This window comes from Artemia sp. Qi Xiang Cuo, chromosome 12 (assembly GCF_049724085.1).
Source record: "Artemia sp. Qi Xiang Cuo chromosome 12, ASM4972408v1, whole genome shotgun sequence".
NCBI lineage: Eukaryota > Metazoa > Arthropoda > Branchiopoda > Anostraca > Artemiidae > Artemia > Artemia sp. Qi Xiang Cuo.
Window position 1 is genome coordinate 26,839,704 of NC_142805.1, and position 24,564 is coordinate 26,864,267.

The window sequence follows — 24,564 nt, forward strand, 5'->3', positions numbered from 1 at the left end:
TACTTCCACGGGGGCCCCTCGACACGTACCAACCAGGTCTTTTTGACCAACCACTCGTGGGCGACAGTCACCTGGAGACATTCCTACTCTTTCTCCTTGATTGTTCTTCAGGACTAATAACTTCCCATGATTCTTGCGTCTTCTTATTATTACTCTTTAGTGGAGACTTCGTTAGATTAGTGTCTTTATGGTAGGTTTTACTGCCAGTAGGTGCGGGGTTATTCACATCAACTTCAACTACTGTTTCCGCATCGCTATCCGACATTGTTGCATCGCTACCCGAATTGTCTTCCGCATTTCCTCGAATAACAACTTCGCTACCCTTATTAATGGCGCCTGCAGTAGGTGCTCTTGCCTTTTGTACTTTTTGCGTGGTGCGCGGAGTCTCCTTTATAGCCTTATTCAATAGCTCATCATATTTAAACATAACATCGTTCACATAGAGTTTAACACCCCTGAGATAGGCAGAATGACCTTCAGAAAGAGCTTTATTCATGTTTACTCTGAGGTGCTTTCTAGCTTCCCGCTGGGCGGGGCTATATTCAGGTGCAGCAGAAAGTCCATATTCTCGTAGAAGTCGATTTCCCCTTAAAATCATATTTCTTACATCCATCGAATTCAGCTTTAGCACAATAGGACCCGCCTTCAATCAGAAAGAGTCTCTTACATCACTGCGGGTGAGGCGCAAATTGAGAATTACGTCGTTCAAAACCTTCATAATCTCTTCACTAAGGGTATACCTTCTCGGATCCACCGCCTCAAAGTTGTAGATTATAACATTGCTGCGCCGCAACTCATCCTCTAAACGGTCAGCTCTAAGCTTGGCTGACTGTAAATTTTGGCGATTCAGTATCAATTCACTCTTCAGTTTCTCGTTAGCTTCTGCGTTCGATTTTAGCTGAAAATTCACTTGTGCTAACTGTGCCGCGACAGAATTTACACTTTCCACAAGTTTCTGGAGAGCGTCTATTTTTGATGTCAATTCCGGCAGCAAATCCAGCTTAAAATTTATCTCTTGTAGAAACTAACTGTTCATTGTCGAATCACCTCTATCCGGTTGCATTGTAACAATAACTAATCAGTGACGTTACCGAGTAATAACAATCCAGTCAAAAAATCCAATCTCCGATATTTGAGTGCATTCAGGTAATTGCGTAAGATTTAATCCTTTACAAAATTGTGTCACTCTTTAATCCTTTACAAAATATATGTGACCTTCACTGGCGGATGCTGAATGAGAACTGATATATGGTATATGCCTACTGGTATATGCCTTGGCAGACAGGTTTCTGACTCGACAGTGATGACCCAATTAAAATGAACCATACAAGGAAACCTACAAGCCTGGGGCATGACTATATGTATAGTTTAACCGGTACATGGTATAGCACGGTCATTCATCTATTACTATGAACGATACATGTCTTACCAGACGGGTTTCTGAGGCAAGACCCATTTTTTGGAGCTAATCAGAGATGTTTCTACTAACGGTACTCCATATACGATAACTTGATTAGTAATTAGATTCAAATAAAAGCAGTGAATTGACTTAAGCGATCAAACACGTTATATTTGGAACCAGGGACGAGATTGTGTAATGCAACCAGACGGGTTTCTGAGTCAATGCTTATTTTCTGGTTCATTCATAGATGTATAGGGGATTACACAAGAATCTGTGTGTAGTTAACAACTAATGTTTTTGAAAAGGGTAATTACTTCTAGGTTCAATAGACAAAATAAACTTCCGTTGGTTAAGAATGTGTTCTGAATAATACACAAGTAGCGTTTGAACAGTGTTGCCAATATAGAATATGGTCTAACGTTATATTACACTAAAAAGTTGATACTAATAGAGATGTAGATGTCAAGAAAAGAATTTTAAATATGAAATTCCGGACAACCCTTAGAAATACTTGCAAAGCCTTTGTGTCTGGGTGGATTGTCGGTTTGTATCTCTTAATCCATATATTTGTATGTGTTTTTGTCTCTCACATTTTCATTGCTTGTATGTCTGGGTGAGGGTTTGCTTATCTCAGTGCCTGTCATTGTCAGTTTTCCTGTCTGAATATATATATTTGTAGTTGTTTTTGTCTCTCTCAGTCTCTTTGATTGTTTGTCTGGGCGGGTGTTTGCTTTTCCCAGTGCCTGTCTTTGTCGGTTTGTATGTCTTAATCTATATATTTGTATGTGTTTTCATCTCTCTCACTCTGTTTGCCTATGTGTCTGGGCGGATATTTGCTTCTTCTCAGTGCCTGTCTTTGTCGGTTTGTATGTCTTAATCAATGTATTTGTATGTGTTTTTGTCACTCTCACATCCATTGCTTGTGTGTCTGGGCGGGTGTTTCCTTCTCACAGTGCCTGTCTTTGGCGGTTTATATGTCTGAATATATATATTTGTATGTGTTTTTATCTCTCTCACTTCCTTGGCTTGTGTCTGTGTGTGTCTGGGCGGGTGTTTGCTTGTCCCAGTGCCCGTCTTTGTTGGTTTGCTTGTCTTAGTTTAAGTATTTGTATGTGTTTTTATATCTCTCACTCCCTTTATCTTTGTGTCCTGGCGGATGTTTGCTTCTCTCATTGCCTGTTTTTGTCGCTTTGTATGTCCTAACCTATGTATTTATATGTGTTTTTGTCTCTCTCACTCTCCTTGCCCATGTATCTGGGTGGGTGTTTGCTTCTCCCAATGTTTGTCTTTGTCGGTTTGTACGCCTGAATCTATACTCTCACTCTATTTGCATATGTGTCTGCGTAGGTGTTTGATTGTCCCAGTGCTTGTCTTTCTCGGTTTGCTTGTCTGAATCTATTAAGTTGTATTTGTTTTAGTCTCTCTCTCAGTCTCTTTAAATTTCAGTCTGGGCGTGTGTTTGCGCGTCCCAGTGCCTTTCTTTGTCGGTTTAAATGTCTTAATCTGTGTATTTGTGTGTGTTTTGGTCTCTCTTAGTCTCTTTGCCTATGTATCTTTGGCGTGTGTTTGCTTCTCCCCGTGCCTGTCTTTGTCGGCTTGTTTGTCTGAATCTATGAATATGGTTGTATTTTTGTCTTTCTCTGTTTAGCGTACCCTAGAAATAATGGAAATATAAACAAAGTAATAGATAACATATTTTTAATGAAATAATGACATATATGATATTAATAAAAATATATGGTAGATACATTATTATACATTATTAATATCAATGATCAACTTTGGACATTTTGAATCTGTTCCATAAAATAGTTCTACCAGATCTCTTTTGACATTGTAGCTATTGTCTTCTCTTAGCTCGTAATCAGTGGAATAATCATTATTCCATTTTGAGTTATACACAATATTTACTGGTGTGTCACCGACAGGTTCAATATGCGTTTCGTCTTTGGTATTATTTGATTCATTGACTGTCTGATTAATGGTAGTAACGTTTGCTGGTACTTGGTTTTCATCGATTCATCTTTATATTCCTTAGCGATATTTTCTACCAATGCCCTTTTTATTTTTCCGGCAATTTCACTGTCTATTACAACATCATTTTTATAAAAGTAACAGTTCCGGCACGTAGACAAGATATGGTTTATGATATTAGTAGAAGAGTAGGCCTTTCTTTTCGTCTTTGCTTTCATTTGAATGCTAATACCTAAAAGATGACGATAGGTTCTATCAACATTTAGCATGTTACCGGAAGCACTAGCAAGAAGATATCCCTCTTCATCCACTATTATTTTTATGTTAGCGTTCTCTTTGAGTGCAATCATCTCCGGAGATCTCAATCTCGCATATCCCCCATTTGTAAAACTTTATTTCCTTATTGTCATGACAATGCACGCATGCGTTTCCGATAGTACTACCACTTGTACTTATTTCATAGTTTAAATACTTCTCCTTTTCAGCATTCAATGCTACAATAACACTATCATGTTAACACACTTTTTTAAAATGCTTCATCTTCACTTTTTTAGGGATATTAGTTATTTGTTTATCGTTCCACTGCGTAAAAAATACTGATTTAATACATGCCATAAACTAGTGTCGATAACCGGTCATAGAGTACCAGTGGGAAAGCCGCATCGTGTCTCTGAGCAAGCATAGAGCACAATTGTTAGAGCCGTAAGCATATTTCATGTAATTTTAAGATACGTAAAAAAAAGTTGAATAATTTCGAAGTCCCAAAATTTAGTTTAATAAAAAAAGTGCTACTACAAGCATTATTTTTCTAATAGTAATAGTCACGACTAAAATATTTATACCTCTCTCATTTGGGTTTCGAAAAGATTAAATGTGGTTTTTGTTTCAAGTATGTTTTATGTCACTCTAAGCCATGTAAAAAAAAGGTTGAAAAAATAGTATTAAAAAAAAAATAATAAAAAAAGTTAAAAAAATTCAAAAAAAGTATAATAAATGTTAGGGGGAGGGGAGGGGTCCCTTGGAGGTTGGGGATGAAGGACCTTTGGAGGTTTAGGTCCCTGGTGGTTAGGGTCATTGGTGCTTATGATCCTTAACGGTTCATACTCATATACACCTCACTACTTGATTTGCAAGGATTTCTAAGGGTTGTTCTGAATTTCATTATTAAAATTCTTTTCTTGACATCTAAATCTCTATTAGTATCATTTTTTAGTATACTATAACGTTAGACCATATTTTATGTTGACAACACGGTTCAAACGCTGCTTGTGTATTATACAGAACACATTCTTAGCCAACGGAAGTTTAATTTGTCTATTGAACCTAGAAATAATTACCCTTTTCAAAAACATTAGTTGTTAACTACACACAGATTCTTGTGTAATCCCCTATACATCTATGAATGAACCAGAAAATAAGCATTGACTCAGAAACCCGTCTGGTTGCATTACACAATCTCTTCCATGGTTCCAAATATAACGTGTTTGATCGCTTAAGTCAATTCACTCCTTTTATTTGAATCCAATTACTTTACTAATCAAGTTACCGTATATGCAGTACCGTTAGTAGAAACATCTCTGATTAGCTCAGAAAATGGGTCTTGCCTCATAAACCAGTCTGGTAAGGCATGTATCGTTCATAGTAATAGATGAATGACCGTGCTATACCATGTACCGGTTAAACTATACCTATATTCATGCCCCAGGCTTGTAGGTTTCCTTGTATGGTTCATTTCAATAGGGTCATCACTGTCGAGTCAGAAACCTGTCTGCCAAGGCATATACCAGTAGTCATATAATGCAATCACTCGTAGAATCAATAGGTGACTACCCCCCTCCCCCCTGGTAAGGTGTGTAGGTGTGGAACTGCACATTTATTCATGCCCCAGGCTTGTGTAGTTTTCTGTGTAATCACCGTCAATAGGACTATCACTACTAGGGTGGTTGTCATCCTCTAAGACCGAATTTCCAGAACTTTCAACTACGTTAAACAGCATGGCTATCTCAAAATTTTGATTGGATGTGATTGGGGAAACGGTGGGCGTGAGAGGGGTGTTAGTCGCCTTCCAATCACTTTTGACTATTGAAAAGGGCACAAGGCACTCCGATTTCCAATTTAATGAGCGCTTTTCGAAGTTTCTACGACAACTTCTTCGATACGAAGTGCCCTGCTCTAAAGGAAATAATTAATAAATAATACATTGTGCCAATATCGCTCTTATATGCCCCCAGGGCATAACTTAAAACCTTTGCCTTGAGGGTTGTAGGGGATTGTCCTCCTCTTTACTTAGTACGAGTTTCTTGTCTCGTTCTTGAGCGGCCCCGTTCATTACTTAGGCAGCGTGATCCTGCTTTCTATGATTTATATAACAACTTTCTATATAAACCTTATATGCCCCCAGGGCCTAACTTACAACCCTTGCACTGAGGGCCCTGAGAAGGGTTATCATCCTAAAAGACCTAATTTCCAGAACGTTCAACTACGTTGAAAAAAATCGATATCTCAAAATTTTGATTGGATGTGTTTTGGAAAATGGTGGGCGTGAAAGGGGCGTTAGTCGCTATCCAATCACTTTCAACAATTAAAAGAGGCACTAGCCTTTTCAGTTTCCAATTGAATGAGCCCTTTGGAGTTTCTACGATAACGCTTTCAATAAAAACTTTATATGCCACAGGGCATAACTTACAACCCTTGCCCTGAGGGCTGTGGAGGGAAGTGTTGTCATCCTTAAAGACCTAATTTCCAAATCTTTCAACTACGTTGAATAAAAGGGCTATTTGAAAATTTTGATTGGATGTGTTTGGGGGAAAGGTGGGCGTGAGAGGGGGGTTAGTTGCCCTTAAATCACTTTCGACTATTAAAAAGGGTAGGCCTGCTATCCCTTTGAAATTCAAATCGAATGAGTCCTTTTTCAAGTTTCTACGACAAAGATTTCAATAAAAACCTTATATGCCCCCAGGGCATAACTTATAATCCTTGCCCTGAGGGATGTTGGGGGAGTGTCCTGCTCGAAAATATATTTTCTATCTGGAAATCAACTACGCTGAACAAAATGGCTATCTCAAAATTTTAATTGGATGTGATTGGGGGAATGATGGTCATGGGGGGGATGAGTTGCCCTCCAATCACTTTCTACTACTAAAAGGGCACTAGAACTCTCAATTTCCAATCGAATGAACACCTTTTGAAGTTTCTACGACGACCCCTTCCATATGAAGTGCCCAGTTCTAAAGGGAAAAAAATAAATAAATCGTACATTGTGCCAACATCGTTCTTGTATGCCCTCAGGGCCTAACTTAAAACCCTTTCCCCGAGGGTTGTGGGGGAGTTTCCTCCTCAAAAATATATTTTCTATCTGGAAATCAACTATGCTGAACAAAATGGTTACCTCAGAATTTTGATTGGATGTGTTTGGGGAAATATGGGCGGGGGGGGGGGATAGTTGCCCTCCAATCACTTTCGACTATTAAAAAGGGCACTAACCACTCCAATTTTCAATCGAATGAGCCTTTTTTGAAGTTTCTACGACAACGCCTTCTATAAAAAACTTATGTGCCCCCAGGGCAAAACTTAAAACCCTTGCCTTGAGAGTTCTGGGGGAGTGTCCTCCTCAAAAACATATTTTCTATCTGGAAATCAACTACGCTGAACGAAATGGCTATTTCAAAATTTTGATTGGATGTTTTTGCGGGAATGATGGACGTGACGGGGGGTGGGGGGGGCTAGTTGCCCTCCAATCACTTTCGACTATTAAAAATGGTACTAGCCCTTCGAATTTCCAGTCGATAGAGCCTGTTTTGAAGTTTCTATGACAACGCCTTCTATGAAAACCTTATATGCCCCCAGGGCATAACTTAAAACCCTTGCCCTGAGGGTTGTGGGAGAGTGTTGTGGGAGATATGTTTGGGGGAAAGATGGCCGTGGGAGGGGGCTAGTTGCCCTCCAATCACTTTCGACTATTAAAAAGGGCACTAGAACTCTCAATGTCCAATTAAATGAGCCCTTTTGAAGTTTCTACGACGACCCCTTCCATAAGAAGTGCCCTACTCTAAAGGAAAAAAATAATACATAGTACATTGTGCCAACATCGTTCTTATATGTCCTCAGGTCATAACTTAAAACCCTTGCCCTGAGGGTTGTGGGAGAGTGTCCTCCTCAAAAACACATTTTCTGTCTGGAAATCAACTATGCTGAACAAAATGGCTATCTCAAAATTTTGATTAGATGTGTTTGGGGGAATGATGGGCGCGCTGCCTATGAAAGAACCGAAAAGATATAAAATATTTTTTTTTATGAAAGTGACTTTGTCAGTAAAAAAAGAACAGAAATTCATCTAAAAAATACTTTTCGCACAAAACAAGCTTTCCAAAGAAAAGTAAAGAGCTCCATTAAGCCAAAAATGAAGTCAGAAATGAAGTCAAGTAATGAAGTCAAGTAGGCAGAAATGAAGTCAAGTAATCATCCAAGCGTAAAACTATCAATAAATAAATGAAACTCATGAATAGAAATTAAAATAATTAGCCGAGTCAAACTCGAAACGAGCAAAAGTTAACATTAGTAGGGTTGATACCTCCCATACATTCTCTAAGAGCGTAATTTGCGCTTTACTGGAAACAAAATACGTTTAAATTTTTCACTTTTTTTACTTAAATAGGTAAAAAATTTATTTTATCCACTTTCATTTTACCCATTTTTTATTTTAAGGAGTAAATATCAGTATAGGTAAATTAAACTGACAATCCGCGGTCATTTTTTTTTCAGTAAACCCTAACCTTATCAAACCTAGGCACATTTTTTACCCCCAAACCCCATAAAACAATAGTTTAAATATTGTAAACCCAATAACAAATAACGCTTTATAATCCAGTTCTCTATTGAAAGAAACCCGTTCGAAAGAAACCCGCATCTTCCATATATAATATAGCGGACTTGTTCCCGGCAGTATGTATGTATCAAAGTATGTCCCGGGAAGGTATTCTAAAATACCTGCCAGCGTTCCTTTTCCCTTAGAGGATCCATAAATTTGCCTACATTACAGATCTATACTTATTGAAATTTTGACAAAACAACATTTTACCTTAGTTTTCAGTTATCAGTTTCTTTTTTTCAAGGTTTAGTTCCAAAAATGCAATTCCTGTTATTAGAGTAGAATTTTAAGCCATATCAATGTTTTTTTTCCTTCAAAATTTATGAAATGTATTTGCAAATCTTTAAAACCTTATAAATTGGGAATGAGCAAAGTTGTGAAGCTGAAAACAATTTTGTTGTAATTCATCTAAGCAGAAGATCTATTTTGCAAGGTTTCAATTTTGTAACACAAACATTTTATGAGGAGGCGAACAAGAGATTTGATGAGATCTGATGAGTAAGTCAAAGGTATTCAGAAAAGACAGGATTCATGGCATTATTATTGCAACCGTTCACCTCTGGAGGTAGAAAAAAGGGGGAAGTCTTTCTTTTATTTGTGCCTCGATTTGATTTCATCTTCACTTCAGGTCCAAGTGCCACTGTATTCCTAATTGGAAGAAATTTCTTACTCAAGTGTTTTCTGTCGGCCTGCTATTTCGCCATTTATTTACTGATTTCCACCATGAAAAAATGCAGCCGTTAAGAGTTGTCATATTATCTGGGAGACATTTTTTGTTGTAAATTTCTGTTCTTGTTAAATAAATGAGATTATTTTTTTGTGTTTATTGATGCTTCAGAAAGAAGAAAGGGAAACTGAATCCTGAGGACTAGGTATTAGACTTTAGACCTAGGAAATTGAACAACGCTAGTGATGGAAATCCAATAAAAGAACGGGAAATCCAGTAAACAAGATGATAATCCAAATAGGATCTTAAGATCCAACATTTTGTTTTGTCAACAAATTGAAAATGCAATTCGGGTATGGGAATTCAACATTTTTGTTTATCAACAAATTGGAAATTCAGTAATAACCATGGAATTCCAAAATGACCTCCAATATTCAATTTCAGCTGTTGAAATTCAAATTTTGTTGTTGATAAACCTTACAAACAATTTTTGTTGAATCTCAAACGATTTTTTTTTTCAGTGTGGGACTATTGGGCAAGCAGAACTTTAAAAAGTGATATTTAATGGCACTCATTTTTAAGGCATATCCCGGGAAGGCATATTTTAAACCTATTACTCATATCTACGTGCTTTTAATCAATTTTACCATCCAAAAGTGCCACATAGCACTAGAAAACGGCAGTTTTGGTACCACTTCTTAAGTGGAAGGTTTGGAAGCATAAAACTGTGCCATTGCAAATAATTATAGTCCTATTAAAGTTTGGTGATTATTGTGGTAACTATTGTGCTAAAGCTAAGCCCTTTAAGAAACAAATCGCCCAAAAATTAAACTAGGTTACAAGACATATCGAAGCGATTCCCTGAATTTTTCACGGTCTATAAGTCTTAGTAACCCCTTTCCGCAGTAATAATCGTAGGAGATGGGCATCCGTGCCTCCTTTATGGTTTCTTTTGCTTAGGTTTTGAAATCACATTTTTTTGGTCATTTCATTGGAAAAGCCTCTTGTTTCATTTAAAAAAGTTGGGGAAACAACCGAAAGTGCACTTTGTGGGAATGTGCCATCAAGTCAAATTTGCAAAAAGGGATTAAGTATAAATATAAGCTTTTAAATGAGCCCTTAAATAGCTTTCTTTGTTACAAAACCCTTCTAGTTTCTGCTAGTCAGTAGGTGATTTATAAGTCCCTATCTTCTTTACTACGGTTTCAAGCGAAGGCGGGTAAGAAAAAACAGCTTTTTGCTCATCGAAAAACACGTGCTCCTGAAAAGCATATTTGGTTTTCGGCAGTATGGATAATAAATTTTATATAACAAACTAAAATTTTTCTTGCCTGTCAAGATTGTTTGCAGTATTTTTTAGAGCTGTCTTATCTCCCCTAGATCGGTGATAATTAGAAATTATATTAAAATAAGTTTTCAACTGAAACTAAGAAGTGAAATTAAAACTTAAAACAAGCATACATTATTCCCTATAAACAAAAAGATCATGGCAGCATTGTTTCTGCATTAAATTTTAATCAAAAACGAACAAAGATTCATTAAAAAAAAAAAATTTCCGAGGGAAGCAAAAACAGACAAAAATTATTACTTGACAGCCTATTTAATATATATTAATATAAATAGTACAAATAAACCAACTAGTTATGTTTCCCTATGCTTTTATGATTATACAAAACTAGCGCTTTACTGAAAACACAAAATAATATAGGAGTTTGGGTACAGTAAAAGCAAACCAATTAAGGATACCTTTTATAGAATCAAAATATTGTCAATTCCTCTTAGGATCAATCCCTTTTAAGATAAAGCAACAATCCATTTTAGGATTTTCTTTATTTTTTTCCCATAATTTGGTATCACTTCTTATAATTTGGTAGCACAATGGCTAAGATCAATGACTGACTCTTTTTTTGGTTCTTAAAAGGACATGTCATGATTAGTTTGTACACAAGTTCAAATTAAGGCCATCTTGATATTATTAGGACTATAGACAAGCTTTAGAATTTGTATCATAGCTTGAAATTCACTCTTATATAGAAAGAAATAATCGGATTTCCAGAGTTCATATTATGTCTTATTTGATCTTCATTTCAAGTAATACGAAAGCATATTTCTTACAATTTAAGACTTTATGTTATCCACTACTGGTATTATAGCTGGTGGAGCAAAATGCTGCTTGATAAATCAATCCAATATTTCTGTATGCCGTTCAATTACTTCGCGGTTATTAAAAAATATTTAGTTTTACACTTATGTTTTTAAGATAATTTTAATTGTATACTGAAAGTTACTAATGACACAACTGGTGTAAGACTATAAAAACCTTTATAGATTCGTTTAGTGTTGTCAGGCTACATACTTACTTTTGACTCTTAAATCAATAATCCTGTTTTTTATACTTGACTTTTGTGTTTTCAGTGAAGTAATAATTTTGTACAATCCTAAAAGCATAGTGAAACATAATTAATTGGTTTATATGTACTAGTTATAATAATGTATAATAAAGATAACGCGAAGTAATAATTTTAGTCCGTTTTAAGTTTCAACTTCGCTCTTTGCTTCCCTCAGAAAAACTTGTTTTTTTAATTAATTTATTCTTTAATAGTTATATCTGGTTGTTTTGAGTTTGAGTTATTGTAGGTTTCTATTTCTTCTGATCTAAAGTTTAATATGGCATTTACTTTTCTTAAGAAAACTTCTTTTTCGGAAAGTTTTTTTTAAATTATAGTATAAATAGACCATACAAAGCATGCACCTAATAGGTACATTTTATTGCAAAGGTGGGCATGTTAAACATCATAGAAGCCTTTGTTATGCAACCATTTTCAATCTGAAAGATTGAAAGTCCCTAATTAAGGACTCTGGGTCCCTGGTTTCTTCTTCTAATCGCACTAAAAAACAATCCTGCTCCTAAAAGGGATCTTAGACTCTTACCTAACTAATTACAAATCTGAGACTAATTGTGCAATACAGATTTCCCAAATCAAAACATGTCATGTGCATACTCAACAAATAGCGGTCATGTCAAATTTTGCCGTAATAGGGGCCATGTAATGCTTTTGAATTTGTGGGATTAGAGGGTCAAAGTGGTGCTCATAGGCCTGTGTTACGGCCAAAATTACTCCCACTCAGCTCCAAATACTTTCATATTATGTAACTTTTGACTTATAGTCGATCAGGGACATTCTAAGCAATTTAATATCCATCATTAAAATCAATGAAATCTTACGTGGACTTGCAGCAGGTTTTCTTCTTTCCAAGTAGATATATTTCGGGTCATGGAGATGACCATCTCTAACCTCGACTAATCCCATCTTCTTCCCTGTCGGGAAAAAATGCATAGAGGGCCAGGATCAACTTTAATCATGGCTAGCAGGGTTTTGTGTTGGTGTTTCTTCTTAGATGGCAACAGAAAACAGGTTAATGATTTCTTCGTCAGATATTCTTTAGGCTGTTGGCAGACATGCCGCAGCAGGTGAGCCGGTGAATTTTTATGCTGCCCGCTACATTATACTTTTGCAAGCATTGCTTTCTGATCTCTATATTCGAGACCTTTTCAGTAATTCGTTGAGTCTCGCAGGACCCGTTGCGGGATTTTTTGCGGGATTTTTACATGATGCTTTCGTAAATCAGTAGGCCTATATCTAAGTTAAAATTCAGCAGATTTTTTTCTTACTGATTTAATTATTAAACGGTGTTCTTTCCATCCTGGTATTGCACGTGATAGTTCAAATAATTGTTCACCTGAATCTTTTTTTTCAGAACTTGCGATCTTTTACAAATATAATTTCATAAGGTAGACAGGTTACTTATAAGCAACAACCTTAAAATAAAAGTTCAAAATAGAGATAAAATCCTTTTTAATAGACAGTGTACAGAAATTCAAAATTTGTTTAATTATCTAAGCAACAACCTTTTAAGGATTCCACTTTTGTTATCCCCCCCCCCCAAAAAAAAAAGCTTTCGGAGTTAAACCCTTCAAATCTTTGACAGCCACAAAGTATTTCATCTTACATAACGGATCTGATTAAATCGCTTAACAATAAAGGAACCAAGTCTCATTTGAAAAGAAATTGTTTGGTGGATTGTATGCAAATACAAACAGACCCAAGGTCGTATCTAGGGAGATAAGGGGTTTGAGTCTCCCCTGAAATATTTGTCTGATTCGTAAGAACGTAACAAAAATAAGTATAAACAAATTTTTCATATATTATTTTGCGAAACACCCTGAACCCCCCCCTCGCCCGCCCCGAACAAAAATCCTGGATACGATCTTAAAACAGACTATGAGGAAAAGAAAGCTAGATAATTCCGTATTTATTAGGCTATTTGGGCTCGTATCTAAAAATAAAACGAATTATGTAGACGACCATACAAGAATTTCAAGATTCCACGGCTGCGGAAGATAACAAGCTCAGGGCGTAGTACCGCATTTTTAGAATCACGTGATATAGGCTTAAAGTAAATAAAATTGTAGTTTATTGGGCCTTTTGGATAGAATAACAATGACAAAGTGAGAAAGACACTTGTTCGGGCTAAGAAACTTACAAGGAAAAGGTTTTTCGTTGTGAGGACCTGTTCGTTAAGGCAATGTCAAACAGGCACACTTTGTAAAAAGCGAAATAAAAAATAATTGAAGTCGGAGCGATTTACCAAATAAAAAAGACGATATTTCTTGCCAAGAAACAAATTTTCGTCCAGAGGCAGGGGCGTATCCAGGATTTTTGTTGGGCGGGGGGAGGAGTACAAAAAGACTTTAAAAAATGCATAAAAAAAACTTTTATATATTTTTTTTTACATTTTTACGAGTCGGACACGCATTTCGGGCGAAGAGGCTCAAACCCCCTACCCCCCCTGGATACGGCCTTGTCCAGAGGTCTAGTGGTCATGGCAAATGGTAAGTTATTTAGAAGAAAAGGGACTACTAGATCAAAGAAAAAGGTTGGAATACTTCCGTGTTGGAAAGTTTGCTTTAATTCTATTGATTTATTTTTGGAATGTACTTTCTAAGGCCAAACACATTATCCCTTAAGCGTATGTTAGAAATAAACCCAAAACGTGCATTGTTTCTTCTGCATGAAATTATAAGCCAGTAGAAAGAACGAACGCTTTTTTAGTCACAACATTTTTTACCAGTAAACTCTGTTTCTCTGTGGTTAAGCAACATTGTCAAGTGAACTCCTATTGGCAGTTTTAATTAAAACCGGATTTTTTTGAGTTTTCCCAGAGATTTTTCAGTCTAAAAGCAATTGTCATTTATTTTAGATATCTGTTTTAAATACTTGTCTAAAAAGTATTACTATAAGGAGTACCGATATTATATTTCTGCTAATGCAAAAACGGAAAGTTTTCGTTTTTGTAAACAGTTTTTTCAACCGTAGATATGGCCGTAAAATTTACACATTGATTTAGACGTCAAACTTTTCAGCCTGCAAAAAAACGCAAAGCCTAATTGGTCCTTAGCACAAAATATATAACCCGTAAAATAAAGTTTTTGAGCTATAATCTTTTTTTATAATTATAACTATGTTCCTTTGTGGTTAAACTAAGTTCTGAAAGAGAAAGGTAAGTTGTATCTAATCTATTCGTTCTTTTCTCTGCGAAATTCTAAGCCCAGGCGTGTACTACGGAGAAAGGACCTTGATAAAAGAGGCAACCACAGGAAAAATAATCTAAGGTTTGAACATAAAACCTCACCAATTTAATATCAACCAAAATCTGTTCGCAAATATCTGTCAAATACATCCAAAAAAGCATAAATCAGCATATAATTCAAGTCTTGCCTTAATCTGAGCAGTGATTGGAATAAGAAACTTGACAATTAAATTCCCTTAAATTAGCGCTATTCTGTTGGCATCCTACCTAAATGCAGAGGGCACTTGCAGAGCCACGCGGAAATAAATTCCCTAAATGGAGAGCGATGCAGAATAGCGCTCCATGCGTTAAAGAGGGCTGTTGACGTTTTGATGTATAGCTATGGCTGAGCCATGGTGATTTTGGAATTTTCGTATGGTTCCCAACTTTCAGTCAAAATAACCCTTTTTTTTAAAAAAAGTCCACGTTTCCGTCCCACGCCCACTCCAAAATTCATCCCGTCCCTGACGGCTAAAACCAGCCCATGGGCGGAAAACAAGCCCATCTGGCAAAACTCTGTGACCAAAAATGGCTAGATATCGCCTATGTAGCTACCACAGATAGAACAAAATGGTCATCCAGTGTGCCAACTTAACGCCATTGTATGTGGATGCGTAATTATTGGCAATAAGAGCACTCTTTTTTAATACTTCTATTTGAAATCTTTTAAAGTCATTCTCTACCAAGCATTATGATGGAAAGCAGCTCATGGTGGGTAACACATTGCGGGGGGAATATCTTTTACTAAATTCACCTGGGACAAGATGAATTTATGGATGAAAAAATGTCAAAAATAAACCAGTTGAATCGCTTCTATCTATTAGTCAGTTAAATCTACGGGTATATTTACTGAATGTTTTAATGTTTACTGGTCAACAGGAAGTACACAGATGGACGGAGGCACGCTGTTTCATATTGGCGAATCTTTGGTGTTATGAGATAGAAAGAGGCAAAGAGTGCACACCAAACTTATTACTTTCTGTGCTTCTGATTTAAGGATCTACTAGCCTTACTTCCCACCTTAACCGACAAGCGAAAGCCTTCCACGTTGTAGCAATAATAAATAGATATTATTCTTGGATATAAATCCTTCTCTCTCTCTCTCTCTCCATGAAAGAAACATTTAGTATAAGCCGGATCAAATGACTGTTCCTAATTGATACACTATCCTAGAAAGACTAGTAAATACTATAGAAACCAGATAGCTTATAAAATCAACTGATAAACTTTTTGGTATTGGTGCATTATAACGACACTTCTAAAGAAGTCAACTTTGGTTAATGCTAACGAAATGAAATAAAATAGGATGTGTATATAATAGTCTAGAAACAAATTTGGGCTATATATTTGCACATTAGGGGTGGGGGTGGGGGATAGAGCAAAGCATACATTAAATACGCAACCTAGCCTAACCTAGGTACCTCCCCCCCCCTAAACCCCAAAAAACAACTGTTCAAATATCGTGAACCCAATGAAAACTACGCTTTGCATACCATTTCTCAATAGCGGTCTCTTGAAAATAACCCGTCTGGCGGGTTTCGTCTCTCATTAGTATATAGAAGTATCGTTATTATGCACCAGTACCAACTTTTTTTCTACACAATCAATTGAAGCAAAAGCTACATTCAGAACTCACCTTGAGGCAAATCTTAGGCTATGGCTGTTCGTCGCGTAAACATGATCAAGTTCGCACTAGGTACCAGCTGAAGGAAACAAGTGGCTTTTTTATGCTTCAAATTTATAAATCATCATGGTTGCGGCGCTATACAAGATTTATACAGAATTTGTCCATTATACTATGTTCTCATTGGATATTTTTTTGGGAGTCACATCATGATCCGTCCTGGCTGAACAGTTAGCACGCAAAATTTACAAGCGAAAGGTCGCTGATCCGATTCTTGGTGGTGGCTGTTGTTTGGTTTCAGGCGAGGGTTAGTGGTGCTTCCTGTAATATAAGCCAAATTTCAACCCACCAATAGGTACCTAGAGGAATTTAGGGGGGAATAGGAAACGTTGGATGATTTGCACCCATCCACACACAGCCCTCCCGGGAGTGGGCAGAATAACATGCGACAGTTTGTTTTGTTCTTGTTCTGTAGAAATCAAATTACTTAATATCATGTTACATATTAAACTAAGAGATTTTGTTGATATTGTTTTAAGAGGACATCTGTCATTGTGGTTCATAAAATGGAGGGTAACAGGGTCAATATTTATTATGTGGAAGGGGGCACCCTCCCCTCCCCAGTTTCCCCCTCCCCAGCTGAAAATTGCTTTCTTCAGACAATATTGTCAAAGCTAGGATAAGCCTACATAATTGAAGCATCCAGACAAACAAGTCAGTTTTCTTTAGTATACTTTTGCCTTTTGGTACTGTATGTCTCATTATTCTTTTTTCACTGTCTCACTTGATTTGGAAATATTGGCTCCATTTTTGCTCCTCCCCAGGATTTTGAAGAAATTACGCCACTGGGGAGCAAGCGGTGACCCTGTATTCAATGACGGAGACATGTATGAGTCTTCGGATATCTCCAGTGCTCAATTTTATCAACTAGGCACAGTCATTTGATCCGGCTGATACTAAAATATTTCTTTCATGGAGAGAGAGAGAGAGAAGGATTTATTGAAAAAAAAAACATATAAACAAAAACTATTGCTACTTCCCCTAAAAAGCAAAGGTTGTCCATGGGGAAGGTAGAGAAAACAAAATCTTTAAAACAAAAAGAACACTTGGCCACCGACACCACTAATACCACCACACTAAACAATAAAAACAAAATAATATCATATATTGTACTTTTCCTCCGGGAACATCATATCAACAAAACATCACAATAAATAAATCAATCCATCAAAACTCATATTCAGCAAAAATCAGTTCCTTAATGGGTTTTCTAAATATATTGGGGCCTCCAATAATCTTAATATCACTATTTAAACTATTCCATTTCCGCGTACCTCTATAAAAAAAAAAACAGAAAAACATGAACGGGAAGAAATACCTCTAGGTACATAGAAGTTCGCACCATCCCTTGTATCGTGAGAATGAATACTAACAATAATGGACAATAAATCACCAAAACAACGGGACTGAATATCCTGCTGCAGTCCAAAAATAAACCACAATACGTAGAATTCACGAAGATCGGCAACCAGCAAAACTTTTAAGGTTGGGTAAATTTCTGGAACAGACTTACGTGGAGATATGCCGGCTAAAATTCTTATTGCATGATTTTGTAGAACTCTTATTGGTTTTAGGATAGAAGAAAAAGTTGAGAGCCAAATACTCAAACAATAAAGTTTATACGGGTATACTAAAGAAAAATAAAGACAGTGACGGACAGATTTGGGAAACCAATGTTGGACTTTCTGCATTATACCTAGATTTCTTGCCAGAATCTAGCTAGTTAAAGTTACATGTTGCTTAAAAGATAGAGTTTCATCTATTATAGTCCCAAGGTATTTAAAAAACGCAGTCCGTTATATAACATCATTGGACAAATCTAATTATTTGATCCATGGGTAAAAGTTTGGTGATCGCAAGAAAATAATAAAGTTAGACTTAGCCATGTTGATCCTTAGTTTATTTACCCTCAGCCATGCTATAATTCTATTAACTGATTCCTTCATAGAAGTCTGCAGCAGCTCCACTGTCTTAGCTGTGCTAATGGCTGTTGTGTCATCAGCAAAAAGTGAAACTGTTTCATTAGTCGGGTTTACCGTTAGTTAATTTATTAAATAGCAAAAATTATTTAGACAATTTGGTAGATCATTAATAAATATAAAGAATAATATAGGACCAAGAACTGATCCTTGCGGAACACCTATTTCAATACACTTTTTTCCTGAAGAAGTATCATTTAGTTGGACATACTGATAACGATTACTTAAAAAACTTAAAAAAATTTCCCCCTCAAATCATACACCTCACACTTCTTAAGCAGGAGTTCATGATCCACAGTGTCAAAAGCTTTCACCAGATCTAAAAATAAATTACAAAAGTATTGATCTTTCGAACCCATCCCTTTTTTATTCGGATAAGCACATTCTTGCTGTGAGAGTAAACAGTACTGTGTTTGCTAATGTTTATCTTCCATATAAAAATAATACAGTGGATTCAATAAATAGATTTGCTATTGCATGCAAGTCTTTAAATTCCGTGATGAATCGTGTCAAAGAAAATAAACTTGATTTTATAGTTCTTGGTGACTTTAATACGGATTTGGATGAACAAAGTTATCGAACTCGAGAAATATTGGAGTCCACGCCCCCTTACGTGATTCTGAAGAAAGATTTACCATACTCCTACATTCATCAATCTGGTAGTGTTTCTAATATTGATCATATACTCAGTTCGTCACAGCTAGAATGCTCGATTATTCATGTTGGTATTGCGACTCATGACTTAGACCATCTATCGCTTTCATTTACTGCTAAACGGAAACGTAACCTTTGCAATGTTGCCCCTATTGGGAATTCTAAATGGTTTAAAAGTTGTAATTGGAAAAGAGCTGATATTGCTTTATATGTATTGTCTTTATCTACATTGCTTAGTTGTATAAGTGTTCCTTACCATCTACTCCAATTGCAAGTAAAGGGTAGTAAGCGTGATCTTGATAGATATTATGATGATATAATTAGATGTATGAAAGAAGCTGAAAAAATTGCGGTTCCCAAAGAACGTATTCGTATAAAAACGCGGAAATCTATATGGGCTGCCGATCCTGAATTAAAGAATTATAAAAATAAGGCAAAACTTTGGCTTCGAATTTGGGTTGATTGTGGTAGACCTACGACGGGGTCTGTTGCGGATATAAAGCAGAAAACACAGAATGATTATAAAAAGTACCTTAAATCCATTCGTTTTAAGGGTATGGAATTTCCAGCCTTTAAAAAGGATTGGTCTAAATTGATCAATTCTGAGAAGCTGGATAAAAGTGATCTTTATAATAGTGATTCGATTTCTAGTTCAGATTGGTATGTTTACTATTCGGTAATTTTTTCCAAAATTAATTTTTTCGTGCAGTCACATTCTTCTTGGTTACTTTCTAAAATTCTTCCGCCTTCGCTTCATCAAGGCCATATTATTCCAATATCAATAACTGCTGTTTAAAATGCAATTAAGCAACTGAAATCTTCATCCGCTGATATTGATGGTATTAGTGTAAATAATATAAATCCAAAGTGTGCTGTTCTTTTATTTCATTTGCAGTTGTTGTTCCAAATGTGTTTAACATCTTCACTGGTTCCGGATAGCTTTTTTTTGTGGAAAAGTCACCTCAATTTTAAAGCGGGGAAAACTCCCTTCTCATTGTTCATCTTATTGCCCTATAACCACTACGTGTAACTTGAGTAAACTCCTTGAATATATTTTAATTCCTCATTTAAATGAAAATATAAATTTCGGATCGAATCAATTCGGGTTTCAATCTGGTATTGGCTGTCAACATGCACACCGTGTTCTTTCATCTGCCCTTAAGAATAGCCTGGCTGAGGGTTTGCCACTTTACATATGTACTTTGGACCTTTCTAAAGCTTTTGATAGTGCAGTCCACAGTCAAGTTTTTTTTCCTTTTTTAATAATGGTGTAAATCTTTCAGTCATTTTTCTTCTTCGTTTCTGGTATGAAAATTCTTTCCTCCGAATTAATAAATCTGGACCTCCGTTTGTCCGTTTATATCGGGGTGTCAAACAGGGAGGGGTTTTATCACCTAGTATATTCAAAATGTGCATTTCTGGTATTTTAGATGAAATCAGATCAAATTATTTTATTGGACTCTCAGATGTTTCTTGTCTTGCCTATGTGGATGATCTTCTACTTTTGTGTAAAAATAAGCAAGGTCTCTCGTTTATCGTCTCAAAAGTTTCACGTATATTTTATAAAATTGGTCTTTCTCTTTATGTTGAGAAATGTGAATTTCTAGGTTTTAATGGTCCGACTTCTTCTAATGTTCCCTTAGTTTGTCGCGGCTTTTCTATACCCTCTGTTTCCGCCTTTCGGTGGTTGGGTATTACTGTTACTAATTCAATTTCTAGCCTACGTCAGTGCACTGTTCGTGATGTTCAAAAGAAAATTCAAATGGGCTATTCTAAGATTGTTGTCAATCGGGGGAAGTACAATAGACGTGCACTGGGTAGGCTATATACTACATTCTGTGATCATTCTGTTTTTTATCTTTCTGGTCTTTATCCCCTTCTAAAGAAAAATGATGTTAAGCAGATCCCGACTTTTTATTTCATATTTTGTAAATTTTTACTTTATCTCCCCCCCTGGCATAGTAATGGTAAGATAATTCGTAAGTTTGATGTCCCTGATATAACTGAAAAGTTGGCTGTGCTGCATGGAAGGTTGTCGGAATCAGCTTTTTATCGTTTATCGCCTCATCATCCTTTGGTCCATCTGTTCGGTTAATCTCATTGTAGTGTTTTTTTTTCTTTTTTTTTTTTATTTGTAGTGTATTTTATTTGTAGTGTATTTAATTTTATCTTTTTTCCTTTTTTTAATCCACAAGTACCATAACTTGTTATGATGTGGGTTATAAATAAATTATTATTATCATTATTACCTAATTTAAAACCTTTATCTAATACATCATTAATAATAGTTGTCAAATAAATCATCCCCTGTTCCCTTTGTCCTTTTTCTACGGAACCCAAACTGTGTCTCTACCAGTAACTTACGATCCTCCACAAAAATCATCATTCTCATACTAAAACACTTCTCTAAAACACGGGAAATGATGGGTAAAACAGATATCAGTCTATAGTTTCCTCTGTCACCTTTTGAATACCATCCTTATGAATTGGGGTTGCACTGGCAACTTCAATCTGAGAATTCTCCTTGACGAAAACACTCATTAATTAATCCACATAAAACTGAAGATATAACAGGAAAAATATATTTAAGTATTTTTAAAGTAATGTGATAGCTACCAGATGAATTACTACGCAACCCATAAATATTTTTTTTAATTTCATCAACTGTTACAAGTCTAAGGTGAAGAGATACATCAGTTGGGTCCCTCAGTAAGGACTCGAACGTCGGATCGCCTCTATCAGGTACATCTGACATAACTAGATTAAGACATTCGAAAAATAACTCTGAAACTCATTACATATATCACAAATTCAACGTCTCTCCATTGCACTAATTAATTCATCAGGGAAACTATTTATTTTTAATCCAATCATTTCTTTTATTAGCCCTCAGGTTTTCTTAGTGCATTCTTCGACCTCCTTAAACTTTTTCTCTAAATGTTTCTTTTTTGTATTTCTTAAAATTGTATTCAACGTATTTCGATAAATTTTATATAATTGCTTATTTTCTTGTGTCGGATTAATAATTTGAGCTCTAAACAATTTATCTCTCACATTTATTTGCTTCAAAATCACAGGACTAATCCAAGTTTTTTTTTTATTTGAGTGTTTTCTATTAAACGGTTTCAATGTGACTACTTGACTTATCAAACTCTGCAACTTTTCATAAAATAAAACAAACCTCAAATTTGCGTCCTGAACTTCGCCTAGAACCTCATGCCATTATACCTTTTCTATATCATTTTTAAGTTTTATCATCGCATTTTGACTGATCACTGGAATCCTTGATGTTTTGCCTTTAACCACCTTCGTTGCAGTTCTAAAGCTAGCTGAAACTCCAAGGTGGTAGGATAGATTTTTAATGTTTTAGTTTATCTTTCAGTTTTAAACTTTTATATTTAAGTTTTACTGTCAAAATTACAAGCTTATCACGGATAAATTTATTTGGTCAAAACATGCTAAGACCAGATAATTAAAAGAGCGTTCTACAACATTGAACAGAGCTAGCCATTTTAAATGCAGCTTTCATACCAGCATTTCAGGGGGTTGCTTCTTAAATGATGTACACTCCTTTCCCCCTCCTTAATGTTAATTGTTGGTTTTCTTGACATTCCAATATTTTAACGTTAATTTCACGTTTCTTCATTTTTTTTTACATCAAAGAATTAGATCTTTTTCTTTCGAAGCATGTCCACCTGCAGCGATCCTATCCCTCCATTTATCTCATTGTATTTTTAAAGTTTAAGTTTTAATATTTTTTGTTTTTAAAGTTTAGATTTTTTTAAATTTTATACTTTCAAGATTCTTAGATTTTTTAATGTTTTAGTTTAACTTTCAGTTTTAAACTTTTAAATTTGAGGTTTTACTGTCAAAGTTACAAGCTTATCACAAAGAAATTTATTGGGTCAAAACATGCTAAGACCAGATAATCAAAAGAGCGTTCTAAAACATTGTACAGAGATAGCTATTTCTAATGTATCTTTCATACTAGCTTTTCAGGGGGGGGGGCTACTCTTTGCATGGCGTACACTCTTTTCCCTCCCCTCAACGTTAGTTTTTCGGATTTCTTGATATTCCAACATTTTAACATTGTGGCTCTCCAGAACCTTCATTGTCTTTTTTTGGCAGGTAGTTTATATCTGTTATCCTATCCACAACCTGAATTCTCTTTTTGGTAGGTAGCTTATAGCTGTTTTGGATATCAGATCATAAATTATTTTTTTGGTAGGGGGTTTATAATCGTTTTTGGCTATCCAGAACCTACATTCTCCTTTTTGACAGGTAGTTTATAAGAGAAATCACTATGTAGTACCTGCAAAGCCTTTTTTTGCGTCACTATACTGACAGAAATTTTACTTCCCAACTCTACCGGCCGGAGTAATCATAGTGTTAATAGCTTTTATAGCTTGTATGCAAACATACGTCTGCTGAACTTTTAATCTGAGAATCTCACCACATGCACACAGGACGAGGATATAGCTAGAGTTGTGTTTTACCTATGAACTAGCACTATTCAAAACTTTCTGTGTTATCAATTTTCACCATGTCTCCTTATTATTAGATTTTATAAGATTTTTTTTTACACGTTGCTTGCAATAGCTTTGTTTTTCATATTAATTTTGTCTTAGTCGTTCTATAAAGCTAGGTTAAGGGAAAAAACACACATTTTTTGAAAACCACTTTTTGGTGTCAGGGTGACTTGACAAGGGTTTTACCTACGAACTAGTACTATTCAAAACATTTCATGTTATCAATTTACACCAAATCTCCTTATTATTAGATTTTATAAGAAGTTTTTACATTATGCTTGCAATTAATTTGGTTTTCACATCAATTTTACCTTAGTCTTTCGATAAAACTATGTTAAGGCTTAAAAAAACACATCGGTTACTATTGAGCCGGGTCGCTCCTTACTTACAGTTCGTTACCACGAACTGTTTGACTGTTGACTTTATGGGGGCATACTTCAGGATCACAGTTTGAGAAATCCACGATGGGGTGGAGCCGAGGGGAGGTCAAATCCTTGACTAGATTTTCTGTTTGTATTTTTTACAAACAAGCTGTCCGTGTCAATATAACGGAGTTTTATGCGCCTTTATCCGTTAGGGGAGGAATAAAATTTTACTAAATGATCCCAGTAAAAAAAACTCTTAAAATTTTTGAATTAAAATTTTTTTGTTAAATGGAAATATACCCTGCACCAGATGCAATAATTTTTTTAGGAAAAATTTCTTGTTTGTTCTCAACATTAAAGCCATGTTTTCGATATTATTGCCTAAGATCGAAAATTCAAATGTTTTGTCATGCGTGATAACTGACTTAAATCCGTCACAATGTAGCATCTCATCCTTTTTTCCTTGCTCAACGGATTTGTCAAATTTACATGGTGTAAAATATAATTTTTTTTTTGTCTAAGGAAGGGACTAACTTTTCACAAGATGTCCAAGGAATTTTCTACTCTTTCACCCGTTTTTGATTAAAAAAAGATAAATTCTCAAATTAAATTTTTCCCTAGACACTGGGTGGGGAAATCTTCATAATAGAGAGAGTTTGACAAAAGTAGTAAGCGCCCAATTACTTGAAAACTTACTAGCAAACTTACGCCTGAGGCATGGATTGATGTGTAAGTTTTCAAGTAATTCGGTTACCAGGGGCCATTTGCAAAGAGATATCATTTCTATAGAAGCTATAGCAATTTGAAATATC